This window comes from Ovis aries, chromosome 8 (assembly GCF_016772045.2).
Source record: "Ovis aries strain OAR_USU_Benz2616 breed Rambouillet chromosome 8, ARS-UI_Ramb_v3.0, whole genome shotgun sequence".
Lineage (NCBI taxonomy): Eukaryota > Metazoa > Chordata > Mammalia > Artiodactyla > Bovidae > Ovis > Ovis aries.
In genome coordinates, this window is record NC_056061.1 from 84220476 (window position 1) to 84242458 (window position 21983).

General features: G+C 46.3%; 1 protein-coding gene across 2 annotated transcripts in view; it reads left to right on the forward strand.

The window, feature by feature from the left end:
- SLC22A3 (solute carrier family 22 member 3) overlaps window positions 1-21983 on the forward strand; it is a 99478-nt gene that overhangs the window by 4537 nt on the left and 72958 nt on the right. The gene's annotated exons all lie outside the window — the stretch shown is intronic.

The window sequence follows — 21983 nt, forward strand, 5'->3', positions numbered from 1 at the left end:
TCTTCCCAACCCAGGGATCGAACCTGGGTCTCCCACATTGCAGGCAGACGCTTTACTGTCTGAGCCACCAGGGAAGCACTTACATTCTTTTTCATATTATCATAGGATATTGAATATGGTTCCCTATACTGTACAGTAGGTCCTTGTTGTAGAATTTAGACTCTTCGTTTCAATTCTTTCAGTGGTTACCCCTGAAATTCTGCCAGGTTTACTTAACTGAGTCTAAATTGAATACTACAACCGTCTCCTAAACAATCTAGGATCTTAAACACTTTGATTCAATCACTCCTGTACCACAGGCATTAGTAGCCAATATTCTAGGTTTGTTCTTTCATTGTTAATTTATGGATTTTGTGCAAATCATGTATGTTTGGTTCACATTTGCCCTTCATCTAATCATCCATGCTGTTTCACTTTCCCGGCTTCTTTGTTTATGTACATCTTTAAAACGATTCTATTTAGTTTGTGTCTCTTGATGGTGAATGTTCTCCACTTTTGTTTCTACGGAAGTGTCATTTCACCATTATTCTTAAAAGATAGTTCTGCCAGGTAAATAGTTTTATTTTGCCAGTTATTTTTCCTTAGCCCTTTCAGGCAGAGAAGGCAATGGCACCCCACTCCAATACTCTTGCCTGGAAAATCCCATGGAGAGGAGCCTGGTGGGTGGCTGTCCATGGGGTCGTGAAGAGTCGGACACGACTGAGTGACTTCACTTTCACTTTTCACTTTCATGCGTTGGAGAAGGCAATGGCAACCCACTCCAGTGTTCTTGCCTGGAGAATCCCAGGGACGGGGGAGCCTGGTGGGCTGCCGTCTATGGGGTCGCACAGAGTCGGACACGACTGAAGCGACTTAGCAGCAGCAGCAGCAGCCCTTTCAGGATGTGAGCTCTGCCTCTAGCTCTCATTTTGCTTTTGAAAAGCCTGTTGTTAGTCTAATTGTCCTTTTCTCTTGGGTTGTGTCTAGGTGGGTATTTTTTGTGTTTATCCAATTTAGTATGCATTGCTTCTAAAAGGTCCCTGGCGTATAGTAGGCATTCAGTAAATAGCTGTTGAACGAACCAATTGTATTTTCTTTAGCTTTTCAGACTTATCTTCCACATCACAATGTTTCTATTTAGCACTATCAAATCTGCTGTTTAAATGAGTTCATTGAAGTTTTTTTATTTCAGCCCTTATCTTTTTCATTTCTCATTTTTTACCTTTCAAATATCCCTGGTCGTGTATTGCTAGTCTCTTACTGTTTGCTCATTTTTGTGTTTCCATTTTTTGGTTTTTTAAATGTTTTACATATGACTAGAATACTGGAGTGGGTACCCATTCCCTTCTCCAGGGGATCTTCCCGACCCAGGGATCAAACCTGGGTCTCCTGCATGGGCAGGCAGATTCTTTACCATCTGAGCCACCAAGGAACCCCAGCTCTATATTTTATATCTGGTAATTACACTCCCCGAAGCCTTTGATGTTCCAAACATCTCACTTGTTGTTTGTTATGTGTTTGGCATTTGTGTGTGTGTTGGTCGAGGTGAATGAGTGAGCAGTCATCCCGGTCTGTGTCTGCAGCTTGGTGTCGGCCGCAGAATGGCCGAGCAGGTCCATGCAGTGATGTGTGTATGAACCCAGAGCCAAAAGAGATGAGAACACAAAACCGCATCTCCTGCTTTCTTCTGGCTACTTGTTTACTATGTTACCAATGGCAGCTCCATTGAAATTTATTTAGCATTTACTATATGCTGGGCGGGCCTCCCTGGTGGCACAGTGGTAAAGAACCCACCTTGGCAGTGCAGGAGACATAGTAGACACAGGTTCAATTCCTGAGTCGGGAAGATCCCCTGGAGGAGAAAAAGGCACCCCACTCCAGTATTCTTGCCTGGAGAATCCCATGGACAGAGGAGCCTGGAGAGCTGCAGTCCATGGAGGTCACAAAAGAGTCGGACATGACTTAGCAACTAAACGACATATGCTAAGCGTTGAGCCAGGCTGGACTATGAAGATGGCTAAGTCTTTCTCCCATGAGCTCAGGGCCTGGCAGAGAGACTTGCCCCGAGATAGCAAAAGGCCGCAAGTGGTGACAGGTGTGGTGAAGGGATGCCTTCTTCTGATTAACTGGGGCTGAATCAGAGCATACTGAGCACTGACCTTGACTGCAGCCTCGGGGGACAAGGAGGAGCCCGAGAAGAATATATGAGGGGAAAAATGTTGCCTGTGCACATGCCCTCATCTTCATCCTTATTTATTCGTAGCCATTCAAGTGTCCCCGGGGCAGTGACTGATGGATATTCCTGGGACCCACCTACAGACGTGGACGCAAAAGATAGGAGTGGTATTCGGGAATCCTCATTGTTCACACACGTGTAAGGCCCGTGCAGGTGGCCCCGAGACCACATGAGGACCGTGACAAGATCTTTGTGGGGTGGAACAGCCTATGTGTGGTTGAAGCGAGTGCCAGCTCCCCCAGACACTCTGCAGGCCTTGGGGCAGAAGCGTTGGCCCTTTCCTCAACCGGGAGTCCCACGCTTTATCTGATGAAGTGCTGCGGTGTACTTGCAGAAAGCTTGGGGGTCTCCAGAGATGGGCAGCTGACAGTAAAGCCCTATAATTGATTGGAACGAGGTGCCCACAGCTGCACCACACTCCCTGGGAATCTTGGCGCACCATGGGGTGGGGCTTTGGGCACAGGCAGGAGCGCAACCACAGGGGATGTCCAACAGACAAGGCATGGATGTCTGTACTTTTCTATGTATGGGTTAAAGACCCTTGGCATCAGGCAGTTTTCTGTAACATCGTATGGAGAAACCCAAGTGAACTTTTTGGCCACCCTGATATAATGGAAAGAACATCCCTGTCCTTTGGGGTCAGAGAGATCTCAGCCTAAAGCCCAGCTGCTCCATGTTTCCACTTTAAGGACGAGTCGCAGAACCTGCCTGAGCCTCAGTTTCCTCAGCTCTAGAATGGACATAATTAGGAATTCCCTTGCAGTCCTGTGGTTAGAACCTGGCGCTTTCACTGCCTTAGCCCAGCTTCAGTCCCTGGTTGGGGAATTAATATCCCGTAAGCTGCCCAGTGCCACACACACACACAAGAAATTTCCTTGTAGCTCAGATGGTAAGGAATCTGCCTGCAATGGAAGAGACCTGGGTTCAATCCCTGGATCAGGAAGATCCCCTGGAGAAGGAAATGGCAACCCACTCCAGTATTCTTGCCTGGAGAATTCCATGGACAGAGGAGCCTGGTGGGTTACAGTCTTTGGGGTCGCAAAGACTGGGACACGACTAAGCAACTAACACAGATACACACATAATAACACTTTCCTTAGTGATTGCGCCGCCATACGCATATAGAGTGCCTATCACCGTGCCTGGCCCTAAGGGATGCTCAAAAAACTGGATCCTGTTAACATATAGAGTCTTGAGCTGGATGGGGGTGGGGGAGGGAGAGAGGAGATAGATGCTGGTTCAGACTTGACCCTGGAGCTGTAGCTTGCTGGCCTCTGGTCAAGTGCAATACATCACTAATAAACTTACCTTCTATGTTAACAGGCACTGATTTCCACTGAGGCCGAGAGTACCGTGTCCTTTTCCGCTGAGATGCACAGAGAGGCTATATTTCCCAGCTCCCCTTGCAGCTCGGGGTGGGGGTGGTCCCGTGATGGAGTTCTGGTCAGTGATGTTGAGAGAAACACACACCTGGAGGCAGGAAAACCTTCCTCCTCGCAGTCTCCCCTCTTCCTTCCTTCCCTCATCTACGTGCAGAGAATCCCGGGGCCCCCAGAGAGGGCCAGGTCCTTAACAGGATGGGGTGCAGATCTTGAAGCCTGCAGGAAGGGGAGCCCCTATCTTCCTCCCCTTTATTTCCTCTTCGCGAGACTGTGGAATATACACTGTCTTATGTGAAGCCACCGAGATTTGGGGGGGTGGTTTGAGCCTCCCCTGACAAATACACATTTTGTTGTGTTTCTTAGAGGCTGCCGGCACCTGGTGCAATGGTAGGGAAGCTGGTTCCTTCGAGACGGTCCCCGCCTTGGTCTGTATACAAGGTCACCATGACCTTGTCGAAGGGCCCTGCAGGCCCCCTCCTCTGCAGGCTTCCCTCCTGCAGCCCCTGCAGGACATGCCTGGTTCTCCTCCCTGGGCTGTGAGCGTGCTGCTTCTTTTCCTCCAAATACCTTTCCTCTTTCTTTTTGAGGCCGGTCCATTTTTTATTTTTATTTTTAAATCTAAAGATGCAGCTGTGCTGTGCGTGTTCAATCGTGTCCGACTCTTTGCGACCCCATGGACTGTAGCCCTCGTTTCCTCTGTCCATGGGATTCTCCATCAAGAATACTGGAATGGGTTGCTATGCCCTCCTCCAGGGGATCTTCCGAACCCAGGGATCGAACCTGCACCTGTTCCGTCTCCTGCATTGGCAGGCAGATTCTTTACTGTCTGAGCCACCTGGAAGCCCAAAGATGCAGTGAAGAGTTACCTGTCCCAGAAATATACCTCCTTTCCCCCTCCCCTCCTCCCCCTGCCCAACCCTGCGGGTCTGGTCCCCTTCCTCTGCCCAACCACCCTCTCTGTTTGCTGAATCAGACTGCAGCTTTCTTGAGGGTGGAGACTATTTAATAAACACTTGTAATGAAATCACAAATAGCATTTAATAAAATCTTGGTTAAGGTAAGAAGTAAACGAGGAAGGGATTGAGTGACAAATGTGCCCCCTTTTAGAACTTTGGCTCAGCCAGCCCTGAACTTGACCTTCATAGATTATAATGAGCTCTTTCCTGCAACAGTGCTGCTTCACTTTTGCATTAATCCTGTGTATTAATTTAGAGAAGAACAGACATTTTAAGAGTTTTGATTTTTGAACATGGTATATTTGGTGTCATTTGAATGTGGTGTGTTGCTGCACTTTCTTAGGTGTGATTGAACATCTCTCACGATGTTTTGTACTTTTCAGTAGGAAGCTCTTACACAAATTCCCTGGATTTATTCCTAGGTCCTTTATTAATAACTTAATTAATAATTAATTAAGTACAGTGCTGCTTCTTCACAGCTTAACCCTCCAGGGCTTGTGTCTCCCTCTCCCTCACGCCCACGGGATCTGGTGAATCACGGGGTGGCTGGGGTCCTGTAGGAAGCCCCCCCAGCTTCCTGGAGCAGGGGGACAGCAGCCCCACCGCTGACCCCCGTCTGCCAGGGTCTCTGTCATCCTCAGAGTCTTCACTGGGGGATGCAGCAGGAGGAGGACCGCTGGCTCTCGGGGGCCATAATTTTAGGCGCTGACGTTCATTGTGCAGAGTAGGCTTTGCTCAGCTGTCCTGGCGCTTTCAGGCCCGTCTGTGTCATCAGCCGAGCCGGGCACAGGTGCAGAGTGCAGGTCAGCGGGGGGCGCCCGGGGCCAGCTCCCAGCAGTTCAAGGGCGCAGAGCTGAGCCCTCCAAGGCCTTCGAGGGTGGGGTGCGGGAACAATGCCCACCTGTCAGAACAAAATAAAACCTCTTCCACTTTTCCTCTTTTTTTTTTTTGTCTTAGACTATAACCAAGAAAGGAAACTTACTTCTCTTCTGTAAGGAAAAAGTCAAGTTTCTTAAGGTTCCTGGTATAGCCCTCTAGAAGGACGATAACATGAGCACAGTAAATGATGGCTGGCATGACTTTTTATCTGAGTGAGAGTTCAGTAACATGGCTTTTGAAGGATTACTGCACTCTGACTGTTCTGTGCTTGTAATAAACCAAATCTTAATAATTTTGTGGGTGAATGCTTGTATAATACTAGAGAATAACAATAAGGGATGCAGTTGAGGGACCCATACGAAGGTGAATCAATAAATGTGATTTTTTTTTTCCAAAAAATCTTGCATTTCAATGGTATGACTAGTATAGGCCTCACCAAGTACATCCCTCAAAGTGCACGACTGATTCAGAAGTTATCTTTAAAAACTATGATCAGGAAAATGAAAAAAGTCCTCAGATGAGTGTGGTGGCTCCTGTAGAATATTTTCTACCAGCTTGAATCCTAGTCTCTGATTAGATCAGTGAAGCGGGTGGTGTTGTACAAAGGGTACTGATCTCAGACTTGGGGTCCCTGACACAGGTTACTGGGAGTAGCCTTCTTTTATGGGTTTTGTTGTTAACTTGTGTTGTATTTATTTGTAATAAAACCCGAAAATAAGTGTGACAGACTGTGTTTTCTTATTTCTTAGAAAATGGTTCAGGGACGAAATTTGGAGACTTCAAATAAGGTGAGGAGTGAGAGACACGACTCTGGCTGGGCGTTTCTGGTTCCTATACAGGAAACAGCAAACCACCCACCTTCTCCTCCTCCTCCAAAGGATGGGGGACATTTTCATCTTGGGTTGGTGTCAGCTGCATCGTCTCGGTTGTTCAGTTGCTCAGTTGTGTCCAACTCTTTTGTGACCCCGCGGACTGCAGCACGCCAGGCTCCTCTGTCCACGGAACTCTCCAGGCAAGGATACTGGAGTGGGTTGCATTTTAGCAGTTATCAAAATAGAATAGTTTGCTTTTTCTTGTAAGACAAGTTAGTAGTATATCGTAGTATAGACCGCGATTTTATTTTTTATGAAGTGAAAAGCTTATTTTATGACTGCTTGTGTAACAGAGACAGATTTGGTTAAATGGCAGTTTTCAGTGAAAAGCCATTAGCTCAGTGGTATCCATCGTGAGAGACCCAAGTAGTGAAAGTGAAAGTCGTTCAGTCGTATCCGACTCTCTGTGACCCCATGGACTATACAGTCCATGGAATTCTCCAGACCAGAATAGTGGAGTGGGTAGCCTTTCCCTTCTCCAGGGGATATTCCCAACTCAGGGATTGAACCCAGGTCTCCTGCATTGCAGGCAGATTCTTTATCAGCTGAACCACAAGGGAAGCCCAAGAATACTGGAGTGGGTAGCCTATCCCTTCTCCAGAGGATCTTCCTGGCCCAGGAATCAAATCAGGGTCTCCTGCTTTGCAGGCAGATTCTTTGCCAACTAATCTATCAGGGAAGCCCACATAAAGACTTAGATGGAGCCAGGGCCTCGGCAGGTCCTGCTGCCCAGAGGGAAGAATGTTGTCCTGATTCTTAGGACAGGGGGACCCATGAAACAGTTTGGTATTGGTGACTCCTGAGCTCTTTGAAAGCTTTTGCAGTTCGTGTTATGAAGATTCTGGAGTTAGAGCCCACCTCCTCGGGAGCCTGAGGGTACCACTCCCTGCCCCCCTAACCCTGGAGGTACCAGAGCATCCATTGTCTGGATGGTGCTCATGTGAAGTTGGTGGGCCTGCTCCCAGTTGCGATCACGGCTCCCCACCTTGAGCACAGGGCACGCCCTCTCATCACTCTCTCTGCTCGAGAGCGTCATGTCTCGGCCGCCTTTCCCAGTGGTGGCGTATGCCCCTCGGACGCACAGGGTGGATCTGATGTCACGGGGCTTCTGCCAGCTGGACCCGGCATGTGGCCGACAGCACAAGATGAAAGACAACATGTGTGTCTCTTGCTCCCGGGACGGATGCTGTAAGCTGATGCCTCTCAGACACCAGCAGAAAGGCCAGGCCCCAGAACCTCTTGAGATCAATGGTAGCACATTTATGGGAGTTCTAGGATCACGGAGAAGACAGTGTGTGCTTTTAATATGGCTAGTTCTTTATTAAGAGAAATGTTTTGGAGACACTTATTGAGAAACGAGGGCCCTTACATTGTCCTCCGGCGAGGATTTCAAAGCAAACCCTCATGGGGAAGTCACGGTGGATAGTTAATTAAATTGTATTAAATATCCAGGGGAGAGGAGGAGAACGCTAAAATGGAAAGTAATAGCATTTAATTTGGCATCAATTTTTAAAAAATCAAATAGAGAAGTTTTAGAGGTTCTGGAGTGTAAAGAAAATTGTTCAAGAACCATTCCTGCAGAGAACCTTGCTCTTTCTGTGTCTGTCTCAACTACTTGGCAATAATGGTAGTAACACATTCACCTGCGGTGCCTACTGTCCACCAGCCCGCGTTGCCGCAGGATGACTGTGATGCCCTGTCCGGCATGTATGTATACAGGGCTCTTCCCCCTGGAGAAGGAAATGGCTACCCACGCCAGTGTCCTTGCCTGGAGAATCCCATGGACAGAGGAGCCTGGCAGGCTATAGCCCATGGGGTTGCAAAGAGTTGGACATGACTGAGCAACTGAACCACAACAAAAAGGGCACTTCCAGAAGAATTTTGATTTTTAAACCAAACCAAGTGCATTACAAGATGAAATAAAACTACCTTTGTATTTATCAGCTGTAGAAAATTAGCTAATGACCATTTATTGTTGCAAAACTGTGAATAAATGATCAAATTTTAGACCAGAACTGGTTCAGTGTGGCCCCTCTCTAAGGCAAGCGAGTGGCTAAGGACACAGGCTCGCTAGGTGTGTGAGCACGGGTGGATTTCCTAGTTTGAGACTTTTCCAAGCTTGGGTTCTCACAAAAAAAGGGAATGATTGCATTTATGGAGTTCTGATGGGAGGTTATGCACGGAACGCATGCATATCCATTGTCTGCCCCTCGCTGGTTACAGATGTTGAGCGTGGGCCTCTCTGTCCACTCAGAGAGGCAGCTTTGGCCTGGGAACACCCGAGGGAAGACTTTGGTGGGCAGAACAGTGAGATTCCAGCCCTAAGGGATCCACTCCCTGGAGCTGGTATAGCTGGAGCTCAGTTATAAAGACTAAGACACGACCCACAGTAGACTCCTTGGAGCTACACGCGTTGGCAGGACGTCTGAGCCTCCACGGCTTCAGCTCCCTTGGGCCCGTGTGGGTCTGGCTGGGTTATGGTCCCCTGGCGCTCCCTGGCAGAGCCACAGCTTGCCCATTGCCTCTTCTCCAGCCCCAGCTTGTATGAGACATTTGGAAAAGAACCACAGTACCATTCTAATATGAAACTCTCTCCATCGCGTGTTTTCTTCACAAGTACCAGAAATCTTTCAATAAACCTGGACGGAAAACATCTGCCTAAAAAGGCTCCGGGTAGAAGGCCGCCAGTGGGGCTTGTGCTTCTGTTCTGTTGGGTCAAGGAGACAAATTTGCTCCGTATTTGGGACAGTTTGCAGTGGAAGGCAAAGGCACCCCGCTCCAGTACTCTTGCCGGGAGAATCCCATGGGCGGAGGAGCCCAGTGGGCTGCAGTCCATGGGATCCCGAAGAGTCGGACATGACTGAGCGACTTGACTTTCACTTTTCACTTTCATGCACTGGAGAAGGAAATGGCAACCCACTCCAGTGTTCTTGCCTGGAGAATCCCAGGGACAGGGGAGCCTGGTGGGCTGCTGTCTATGGGGCCACACAGAGTCGGACACGACTGAAGTGACTTAGCAGCAGCAGCATCCTGTCATAGTCTGCTTGTCATGTCATGAGAACTCAGCCTCAGAGAAAAGACCAAATGACTCCCCTTGGTCCCTGAAACCTATGAAATGAGAGCAGAGCCGTGATGGTGGGTCAGGAACTGTGACTATTGAGGTTCAGACTGGGGTTGAGGTAAATTTGTGCTAAGTTGCTCCATAAATGAAGCAACCCAGTCCTTTTGACATTGAATAGACACTAAAATGTAAAGCATGAACGTAACTTAACACCCAGGAAGGACAAAAAGTCATACTGTCACGTACTACACGGGCTTCCCAGGTGGCCCAGATGGTAAAGAATCTGCCTGCAATGCGGGAGACTCAGGTTTGATCCCTGGATCGGGAAGATCGCCTGGAGGAGGAAATGGCAACCCACTCCAGTATTCTTGCCTGGAGAATCCCATGGACAGAGGAGGCTGGTGGGCTACAGTCCATGGGATCCCCAAGAGCCATGGGGACATGACTGAGCAACTAACAACGTACTATGTATAACCGTAGAGTTATCGACACAACTTTCCTGCTTAGAAACTTTCTTCTAAGAAGAAAATGACCAGATGACATTAAAATACAGTCAGCTCGTTTAATCCTCGCACATACCATCAGGCATGGTTTGTTATCCCTGTTTTGTAGAGAGGGGAAGGCAGGTGAAGAGAGATTAAGTAACTCACCACCAGTCATAAGCTGCAGGATGAGAGAGCTGGAAAAGATATTTTTGATGTCTGAACCAGCAAGAGTTTTTATTTTCTCTTTTTGGCTGTTCTGGGTCTTAGTTCCCTGAATAGGGATCGAACCCATGTCCCGTGCATTTCAAGGCAGATTCTTAACCACTGGACCACCAGGGAAGCCCCTAAAAGAACTTTATTGATGATCTCTTACCTAAAGTTGCTTTGCTAGTTGCATACATGAATGGAAAGACTCTCAGAAAATAAGGGGGCTTTGTTCAGAGAAGACAGTCTGGCGGGGGGGTGGGGTGGGGTGGGGATAAAAACCTCAGGCATCACATGCACCCAGCCTGGAAACTGTCTTCCCATAAAAGGACTTTGCTTCACCCAGTGCAGGGTCAGAACACAAAGAGGTGAAATGGATATGGGAAACCTATAATTGCCTTCCTTGATCTGAATCATCAAAAAGGCAATTGCTCCATTTACAGGAACTAAGATTTCATCTGACCTAGCTTTTAATAGCTAGAGTCTGTTAACGTGTCTAGTAACCACATTATAGTTTGCATCATCCAGGTTATATTGTTTAATATTAGTGATTTTTTTAAGAAACTATGTGGCAAGGTGCACTGGGGCTTCCCAGGTGGCACTAGTGGTAAAGAGCCCGCCTGCCAATGCAGGAGACCCAAGAGACACGGGATTGACCCCTGGAGAGGGAAGATCCCCTAGAGGAGGGCTCGGCAACCCACTCCAGTATTCTCACCTGGAGAATCCTGTGGACAGGGGCGTCTGACGGGCCATAGAGTCGCAAAGAGTTGGACACGACTGAAGCGACTTAGCACACAAGATACCTGATTCATGAACCATTAATTTTTTATGTGCTATTGGGGACTATTTTGAATACCAAATTTATGTTCAGTGATAAAATCCTAGTAGTTTATATATGTATTCCAAGCCCTTTAAATATATTACAATTAGCATCAAAATAGCCTTATAAGGGAAGCAGTTATTTTCCCATTTTTCCCAGGAGGGAGCTGAGGCTGGGGACATTTGTGTGCCGTGCGGAAGACAGGACTGTGTGAGAGCTGGTTTTGTCTTGAGGCCAGCCTCACCCCAAACCAGTGTCCTGTCTGCCATCCGCCTCCAGCCCAGCGGCTCTCAAAGGGTTGTGAGACTTCAGATGGCTGGGCCCCATCCAGTGTTTTAGAATCAGTAGGTGTGGGGTCAGGCCTGAGAACGAACATCTCCAGGTCCTGGGACCCTACCGTGAGAACCACCAGGTCTAGAAGAAGGGTCCACTTTAGCTAATGATTTTTCCACTGGGATGATGACTGACTGGTCTCCCATTGAAGGGAAAACCTGGCCCTCTTCAGGTCGAGTTCACGGGATGTTGGATTATTCTGGAAACTGCGCTGCTGCTCATTGGCGATGTCTCTCTCGCAGCCAGCCGTGTTTCCCCTTCCCGTCTGGCCTGCACAACTCAAGGGGGGGTCTTAGGGACACGTCATGCTGGTCACAGCACTTTCTATTTAGGAAGCCATCGAGACTCTTGCAAATAAGACACAGTTCAGGTACCTCCATCCTGCGTCAATCTCATGTCCCTGGGGGACGTTCGAATGAGTTGGAAGCTTCCTTCCTCTGCTGGCACCAGGCTCCTCTGCCTGCCAGGCCGCCGCTCCCCGTACCCCACTCACCAGTCCTCCTGGAAGCCACACCGTCACCTGGGATGCCCACTCCTGCCTTCAGGATGCAGTGTCTGCAGAGCGGCCGTGTGCGGAGTCCCCCCTTCCAGGAGGTGGGGATCCCTCCTCCCGCTCCTCCAGCTCGCAGACCGGCTCCCTCCCTCTGCAGCCCCCACCCCCGCCCCGCGCCCCCTCTACGGACCCCCTTTCCTGTCCTCTGGATTCAATTCCAGGTCCAGTTCTGCAGCCAGGGCCGTGGGGGACCCGCACTGTACATCTCAGGGTTCCATCCTGCTCACCCTCAGGCCTCATCTTCTGGCCAGCCAGCCCCTCCGCGTCCCTCACCCCGTTTCTCTGTTCCCCTCGAACTGCCAGCCTGCCCCTCCACGCCCCCACCCTGGCTGCTCACGCTCAGCCAAGACCCTCGGTGTACATGTCCCGGAAGTGGAAGTCTTCATTCCGTGTGCTGCCACCAGAATAAGGAAGGCATCCACGTCGGCTCCCACCCTTTCTTCCTGATGACACATCACGATGGAGTCACAGCATCCCTTCCGGAAGAAGGCGTCTCGCTCCGCCTTGTGCAGAGTCCTGCCCCCCTCCCAGGCCATTGCTACCCTCCACTCCCACCCTGTCCCTCCACGAGCCTGGCTGCCTGCACTTAAATACCCTGCAGGACTCCCCAGGTGGCTCAGTGCTGAAGAATCCGCCTGCCAGTGCCGGAGACGCCAGAGAAGCGGGTTCGATCCCGGGGTGGGGAAGATGCCCTGGAGGAGGGCATGGCAACCCACTCCAGTATTCTTGCCTAGAGAATCCCATGGACAGAGGAGCCTGGCGGGCTACAATCCGTGGGGTCACAAAGAGTTGAACATGGCTGAGCACACGCACACACACACACGTGCACAAATACGCTGCAGTGTGTCTGGTCTACACAGCACCCTCCCGGTGCCTGTTAGCTCGCCCAGCTGAGGACTCACATTCCCCCACGTCAGTACACTTCTTCGCAGGGTTGTCGGTCCGATGGCCTCCAGGTTCTCAGTTTTCACCCTCCCCGCCGCCCGTCCCCTCTGTCCCCGCCGCGGCCTCTGGAGACCCCAGGCCGCTGCTCACCCCCACCTCGCTCCTGCTCTCGCTTGGAGCCCGGAGTGCCACCTGTGCTCCCTGGGGGGAGCAGGGCTCACCCTCCTTAGGGACCTGCTGCCAGAGTCTCCAGTTCACATTTCACCCTTCTGCTCATTTTGTGCGTCCCAGTCCGTCTCCCGTTTCACTCCGGCTGTTCCATCCAACGTGTTCAGAAGCCAAGCACATTTAAACGGATGGGCACCGCTGGGCTCCTGCACGCTTCCAGGAACCCTGGATCCCGAATCGAGAAGGTCTGTGGCAGGTCTTCTATTTAGTAAAATGCTGAAGCAACTGAACTGTCAGGTCATTTGTTATCCCCACCATTGCTCTGATTACCAAGTGCCCACTTGGAAAGCGGATGCTCTCAGGAGATGTTCAGCCTGAAGACTTCATCTTGCCTTGCTTCTTGACTTTGGCAGGCATGACTCCATCCATTAACCACCCAGCCCTCAAAGCCTGATAGAGTGTATTGATAAACCATCCCTGAATGCCTGTGTTTACTTATTAAACCTTCCCAATCAGGTCAGAATCCATGAATGCCTCAAAGCATCATGTGAATAATGCATGCTACTGTTTTCCAGACTATTGTGAAAAAATGTAACCCATAAGAACACACGCACCTTGGAGACAATGTGGGTTCAGTTCTAGACCACCAAAATTAATCAAATATTGCAGTCAAGTCAGAAATACAGGTTTTTTAGTTTTGCAGTTGCATATAAAAATTCTGTTTACACTACACTGTAGTTTATTAAGTGTACAATAGCATTATGTCTAAAAAACAGTATACATACATTAATAAATGATGCTGTTGGAAAAATAGTGCCGACAGAGTTGCTTGATACAAGTTTATCACAGACCTTCGATTTGTTAAAAAACACAGTGTCTGCAAAATGCAATATGACAAGGTGTATCTGTAATGGAAAACAGGATGAAACTTTACCACCTTGTCAGCTCACTATCAGAGCGATTCCCATGGTGTGCTGGTGACGTTCGTTGGCTGGTTGTTGTTCAGTCACTAAGTCGTGTCCATCTCTTTGTGACCCCATGGACTGCAGCACGCCAGGCTTCCCTGTCCTTCACCATCTCCTGGAGTTTGCTCAAACTCATGTCCATTGAGTTGGTGATGCCATCCAATCATCTCATCCTCTGTAACCCCCTTCTCCTCCTGCCCTTAGTCTTTCCCAGCATCAGGGTCTTTTCCAGTGAGTCATCTCTTCACAACAGGTGGCCAAAGTATCAGAGCTTCAGCTTTAACGTCAGTCCTTCCAGTGAATATTCAGGGTTGATTTCCTTTAGGATTGACTAGTTTGATCTCCTTGCAGTCCAAGACTCTCAAAAGTCTTCTCCAATGCCACAGTTTGAAAGCATCAGTTCTTTGGTGCTCAGCCTTCTTTACGGTCCCACTCTCACATCTGTACATGACTACTGGAGAAACCATAGCTTTGACTATATGGACTTTGTCAGCAAAGCTATGTCTCTGCTTTTTCATTGGTTACTTTTATAGTATTTTCACCAACCTCTTTGAATCCTTAAATAAATGTAGTAAAATAGAATGGCTTTCCCGGTGAGTCCTTTGAAATGCTTTCTTTCTCTTCTTTTTAGCATCAGCACTTAGAGATTTACTGGAAATGTCAACAGTGTGTTTTATATTAGAAATACAAATGGATTTCATGTAAAGTTTTAAATGAAAAAAGTAATTTTTTCAAAGAAAAATGTAACAAATACTCACATTCCCACCACCCAAATGAACAAATGTTACCATTTTGTCCTAGTTCCTTTAAATTATCTTTTAAAAAAGAAGGAAGCCATTGTAGGTCAAGTGGAAATTCCACTTACTGTTGCTGTGGAAGAAATTACACCAAAACTTAATGACTTTAAACCAGCACTTTTGTGTTATAAAGATTAAGAAGGGAAAGCTGCAGCTTGTGTGCTAAGTGGCTTTAGTCGTGTCCAACTCTTTGTGACCCTATGGACTATAGCCCGCCAGGCTCCTCTGTCCATGGGATTTCCCCAAAAATACTGGAGTGGGTAGCCATGCCCTTCTCCAGAGAATCTTCCTGACCCAGGGATCAAACCCGGGTCTCCGGCATTGCAGGCAGATTCTTTACTGCTACTGTCACCTGGGAAGCCCACATCTGCAGCTTACCTATAAATAACCCTCAGCATGACTTATTAAAATTGGAGTATAATTGATTTGCAATGATGTGTTAGTGTCAGGTGTACAGCAAAATGATTCAGTTGTATACGTTTCTATTTTTATTTTTCAATTCTTTTGGTTATAGTTTGTTACAAGATATTTAATATAGCTTTTTGTGCCATACAGTAAATCCTTGCTGTTTATTTTTAAAAACCCTTTGTTATGCTTGCAGATTCTGTGAATCAGGGAGCCAGAGCAGACACAGCGGGGAATGGTCATCCCTGCTCCACGGCACATGGCCTCCAAGTGGGAGGCTCCGCGGCTTCCTAGTCCATTCTTCACAGTTGACCTATATCTGGACATCCATGTGAATGTCCCCTTTTTCCCCTATCTTTCTAAAACCTAATCACAGGAAGCCGTGCAGATGCAGCCTTAGGACAAAGTGTTGTCAGTGTTCTCATTAGTATTCATCAAGCTGGGTTAGAACGGAGCCGGCATTAATAAAGCAGCATGTACACTCCATTTAGCTATATTACACTCTCTAATACTTTCTCATCATTAGTAATAAGTGCGTGCTAAGTCCCTCAGTCGTGTGCGACTCTTTGCACGCCTATGGACTGTAGCCTGCCAGACTCCTCTGTCCGTGAGATTCTCCAGGCAAGAATACTAGAGTGGATTGCCATTTCCTCCTCCAGAGTATCTTCCCAACCCAGGGATCAAACCTAGTAAGTACTTATATACTACTTAATATCACAATGTTTAAACTATATTCACATTTATTCCCTGAGGTGAAACTTTATGAAAATAAAACCTGATAAGAACCTCAAGACTCACCTTCATATTTTGTATGAATCAAATAGAGTACTCAATGATAAAATGCTTTAGAAGCCGTAGAGAGCTATAAAGATAGCCATTGCTATTGAGACCCACGGTCCGATTTCTCAGTGAGCTCGTTTTGTATTGCAACCCTGCCCCACACTTCATCCTATATCTCTTTGGTGACCCTGCTTTTGCTTCCGCCTCGTCTCTGTGTGTCCAAGTACAACCAGATCTTTAAGGCCCGGCTCCAGCCCTGCCTCAGCCAAAACCCCGGGCTGGCACGTACCCCAGCCCGGACCACTTCTCTCCCGGCTCTGTGCTTGCATCGCGCTCTGTGCTTCTCTTGTGGAATTTCAACACATTCCACCTTGTATTCTGTTTCACATGCTGCATCACCAGTGCTCAGCTGGAAGCTTCAAGCAAACCGGAGCCCAAGCCCCGCTCCCTTCTCACTTGCAAGACAGCACTCCTGGCACCGGCAGCCTCCTGGACAAAACTTCTCACCGTGCTTGGGCGGCTCTCAGGCTGCCAGAGTCCAGGCTCTGGCCATGCCTTCAGTGTGGCCGTATCTGGCAGGACAGGGGACTGTCCCCCGGTTTGTCCAAAGTCACCCCCAGCCCCCCGGTTCAGCAAGAAGATGCTGGCTTCTGAGAAGGGTGTTGCCTGGGACTCTCCCCATCCTGGGACCATGGGGCTCATCCGTGGGGGGTTGCACTTTCCAGTTTGGAGCAGCTGTGGATCGAGAAGAGACACAAGGAAGAGGAAAGACTTGGCAGAAGCAGGGCCATTCAGGGCTTTTCCGGGATGGGTGCCAGCCTCCGGTTTAAGCGTGAGGTAATTAAAATATATGAAAGGGTGTCTTGTCTCCAGCTTCACTTGAAAACTCTGCAGTGACAGTGACGGGAACATCGATGGCTCCCGGGGGCACCAGGAGAGACAGGCCGAGTGGGTGCACGCTGTTTTCTGAGTGGCTCCCTTTGGAAGCCTGGTACCTACCGCAGTTCCAAGTGGGTAGGTGGAAGGCACCTCGAGAAGCCCGCGTGGTCGCCTTACACTTGGCGGCAGTGTCCCTCTCTGGAAACTGATCAGACCAGACCTGGACCTTTGACATGGCGTGAAGCAGGGATTCCCAAGCAACCAGACCCACGTTAGAGCTGCCAACCAGCACACAGCCCCTTGGAAATGCCCTGTCATTTCAACAGAAGAAGTGCAATCCTAGCAAGGGTCTATTTTCCTGTGATTTGGCCTAGTCTGAGCCAATACAAAGACATAAACTGTCACGGTGACACCCTAGAACCTTCCTTCCTTTGTAAAACAATAAGAAAATAAAACAAGTGAAGTCGCTCAGTCGTGTCGGACTCTTTGCGACCCCAGGGACTGTAGCCTACCAGGCTCCTCCGTCCAGGGGATTTTCCAGGCAAGGGTACTGGAGTGGATTACCATTTCCTTCTCCAGGGGATCTTCCCAACCCAGGGACTGAACCCAGGTCTTCTGCATTGCAGGCATTCGCTTTACTGTCTGAAACTGTAAAACCAAGATGCATAGCTCTTGTACTCAACAGCTTGTGCTCCCCCTTCCCACTGCGAAGCAATTCGTTCTAAGAGCAGTATGAAACTGCTAGAGTAATGCTTGAAGAGGGAAAAAAAAGTAATGTTATTCCAGTAGCAGAAAATTTTACTGCAAGCATGAGGCAATTTTCAGTTGGTAAAACTGTGATGGAAATTGCTCTCTTACTGAAGAGAGATAGCTTAATGAAGTCTTATTGTTGTTTAGTCCCTAAATCATGTCTGACTCTTTGCGACCCCACAGACTGTAGCCCACCAGGCTCCTCTGTTCATGAAATTTCCCAGGCAGGACTATCTGACACTTGGCAGCTCTGGGCATCTTAAAGACTGGAAAATACACGGTTGTATGTGTGTATTTCCCAAAATAGTGTGTGCATACACACAGTAGAAATACTGTTCAGAGTAGTACAGATTACAAAATTTGTTCTGTGCTCAGGTCAAATAATTACAAACTCTGCAGTCACAACAGAGTAACACTTGCAAAGCAGTGTTCTCCAGGTGGAGTTTAATGAATAATCCTATTGTTTTCCAACTTGCCTGAAGTGCTCTACCAAAAATCCTGGCTGAGACTCTCCTGACATGAAAGTTTTCTCAAGCCTCTTTTCCTGATTCTCAACAATTGGAAATGTTATGAAAATAAGCCTATTGTCAAATCCCACTGATTCTTGATCTCAAATATAAACCACCAAGAGAACAAAAAACAAAACAAAACAAACAAAGCTAGCACAAGACACTGGTGGAGGAAGAAGCCATCTGCAGATGCTGCTGAGAAAGCTTAGTTTTGGTGCAAAGATACTTTTTCAAATTTTACTGAAGTATAGTTGATTGATGAAGTTGTGCTTAATTTCTGCTGTACAGCAAAGCGACTCGGTTATCCATATCCATATTATTTTCCTATTCTTTGCCATTACGGTTTGCTACAGAACGTTGACTGTAATTCCCTGTGCTGTGCAGCGGGACCTTGCTGTTTATCCGTTCTGAACGTGTGTTTGCATCTGCTCACCCCCAACTCCCAGTCCTTCCCTCCTCCTCTTCTGGCAACCACAGATCTGTTCTCTGCATCTGTCTGTCTGTTTCTATTTCACAGATATGTTCATTCGTGTCTGCTTTCATAGATTCCGTATGATATGAGTGATATCATATGCTATTTGTCTCTGTCTCACATACTTCACTTAGTGTGCAAGTGTGCTCATCTTAGTATGCTAATCTAATCCTAGCTAATCTCTAGGCCCACCCATGTTGCTGCACATGGCCTTGTTTTGTTTTTATGGCTAATATTCTATTACACACACACACACACACACACACACACCCCACACCTTCTTTAGCCATTTATCTGTTGATGGATATTTAGGTTGTGTCCATGTCTTGGCTACTGTAAATAGTGTTACTATGAATATAGGGGTGCAGGTATCTTTTTGAATTAGAGTTTTCAATTAGATATATCCCAGGAGTGGGGTTTCTGGGTCATATGGTAGCTCTATTTTTACTTTTTTGAGGAACCTCCATACTGTTCTCCACGGTGGCTGCACCCATTTATTTTCTTACCAACAACGTAGGAGGGTTCCCCTTGATCCACACCCTCTCCAGCATTTGTTATTTGTAGGCTTTTTAATGATGGCCAGTCTGACCGATGTGAGGTGGTACCTCATTATAGTTTTGATTTGTGTTTTTCAGTACTTAGCAATGATGAGCATCTTTTCATGTGCCTATTGGCCATCTGTCTGCTTTCTTTGGAGAAATGTCTATTTAGATCTTGTGCCTATTTTTCGACTGGGTTGTTTTTTTTATTGAATTGTAGGAGCTGTTTGCATATTTTGGAAAGTAATCCCTTATCTGTTGCATCATTTGCAAATATTTTATCCCAGGCTATACATAAGATGTCTTTTCATTTTGCTTATGGTTGCCTTTGATGTGCAAACCTTTTATGTTTGAACAGGCTCCATCTGTTTACTTTTGCTAGTATTTCTATTGCCTTGGGAGACTGACCTAGGAAAGCACTGGTATGATTTATGTCAGAGAAAGTTTGCATAGATTCTCTTCTAGGAGTTTTATGGTGTCTTATCTTACACTTAAGTCTTTAAGCCATTTCAAGTTTATTTCTGTGTGCGCTGTGAGGATGTGTTATAGCTTCCATGATTTGCATGTAGCTGTCCAACTTTCCCAACACCACCTGCTGAGGAGACTGCCTTTCCCCCATTGTATATTCTTTGACACAAAGCTTTTTTGTTTGTTTGAGTCAATTTACCATTTTTATTTTATTTATTTTTTTTATTTTACTTTACAGTATTGTATTGGTTTTGCCATACATCAGCAAAATCCACCATGGTTGTACACGTGTTCCCAGTCCTGAAACCCCCCTCCCACCTCCCTCCCCATACCATCCCTCTGGGTCATCCCAGTGCACCAGCCCCAAGCATCCTGTATCCTGCATCAAACCTAGACTGGCGATTCGTGTTTTATATGACATTATACATGTTTCAATGCCATTTTTAAACTTTGTGGTCATTTAGTGACTTTTGCTAACAGTACCTTCTGCTTTTCGTGTTGATTTATATAATGTTCTGTTTCTCCTCTAAAGTTTCTCACTGTACGTTGTTTCTTTTCTAAGCTAACAGGAATTGCTTTGCTGTTATGAGTCACCTGGTGTTTCTGACACTCATTCCGTGTTCACAGGACAGAAAATATCAGAACAGGGAAGCACAGACCTTCCAAACTATCTATTCAGTGTCCTGGGTTTTGATGTGAGCAAAAACTAAGGTTCTGAAAATTCTAGAATGATGTGTCAAAGTCAAAAAGAAGTGATAGGATTAAAACATGGTTTTTATTTATTTATTTTTATTGAAGGATAATTGCTTTACAGAGAACATGGCTTTTTAATATTCATAGCAAAATCAATGATTTTTTTTAGAAGATTGAAAAAGATAAGCATTAAGGTGGGAAAATACCAAAGGCCAGTTTTTATATTCTGGGGAGGTAGATTTTTATGCGGCACTATTGCTGGTGTTTCTTTAGCTTGGTGGCCTGTGTCATAAGAGTGAGTTCTATTAGAAAGTATGGGCTTTGGCAGGCTTTAAAAGGTGTGTGTGGCACTCCATGTTCTGACCAGAATGAAAATCTTTGGTAATGGTGGTTTCCAAAAGGAGAAACAGTGTTTGAAACACACAACCTGAAATCTCATAAGATGTGATGGGTCTTCTTGACCCTAGAATTCCTCTTCAAGGCATGCCTGATGGACTGTAATATATATCAGGAAGTCCTTGACATCTCAAGACGGCAGATTTTGAAAATGTCTGTGTCAAACCCTCACATGGGAGGTGTGAGCAGGGGAGTCTGTCTTTCTCTGCAAAGGACAGAGAAGGTCATGTGTTTATTTTCCTATAAGGGATGGTTAAACTCATTGTGGGACTTATTATTGTTATTATTTTTAGTAGTTTTCCTCTATCTGTTTCACCCAAACTGCAATCAGATGGCTTATAAATCCTTCCTGTAGGTTCCATAACGTCCTACAGTCCAGAAAACTGCCAAATATCTTTGTCTGTATTTAAGGACAATTTTTAGTAGCAAAATATCTCCTGGTACCATTTTCAAAATGCCAACTACATAAGATAGAACTGCTTTTTGCACCTGTAATAGTCCCCACATCTTGCTTCATGATAAGTTAATTTGATACCTTCCTTTCCCCAAACCGAAGAATCACAAAAAGGCATGGACATGTTTATTATTGGTTTTAAACATTGTCGTGTTTCCAAGGATAAGTTCTGTGTGTTTTGTTTGGCCCTCTGTACTTACAATGATCAAACAGTGGGCTCATTTTTGGTAGCAATTGTTGTATGTTCAAATACAAATCAACCCCCACGAATAACTGCAGTTACAGTCGTAATAAGAATCAAGGAGTTCTGAACTTCTTGTTTCTGATTTGTATCTCATTGTTTATTACTTGTGCTCACAAATATATCTGACCTATATATGCAGACTATGTCATCTGTTTTTATTTTTCCCATTGTGCAGTCTGGACAGCTTTGTCTCCAAAATGTTGAGTCATTTTAGTATATTTATTATGTCCTTTAAAATGTCTCTACATTTCCTAATTATTACAAAATCAACTCCAAGAAGATCACTCCTCTGATCACTCTAATTAACAATGAGGCTAATATAAACAGATCCTACATTTTATTTTCTTAAAAACTAGGATTGAAAAACTTTGTTGGAAAAAAATGGATTTCTATGGAATGTGCTCAAGTGTTTATTTTAGGGGTCTGATAATAGTTTTACAAAAGAAACTGCAACTTAGCAGGCTGCTTTACATAATATTTTTCAAAACTTGTTTTATAATAACTGGCAAATAAGAAGGCTAACAAAGCAACTGGAATTTTTCTTGAAGTTATAATTTAATCTTTCATCCCCAAATGTCTATATTTTGCTTGATATGACTTGATTATATTTCAAAACTCAGATTTTTCATTTCTTTTTTAGAATAAGGCTTTCAGTGTATTTCTATAATGGTGAAAAACTTAAAACTACCTACTCTCTTATCCATTATAAAGAATAGGTTTAATATTTATGGTCTAATAATAGGTTTAATAGCAAGGAAAGATAAGAAAGCCTTCCTCAGTGATCAATGCAAAGAAATAGAGGAAAAGAACAGAATGGGA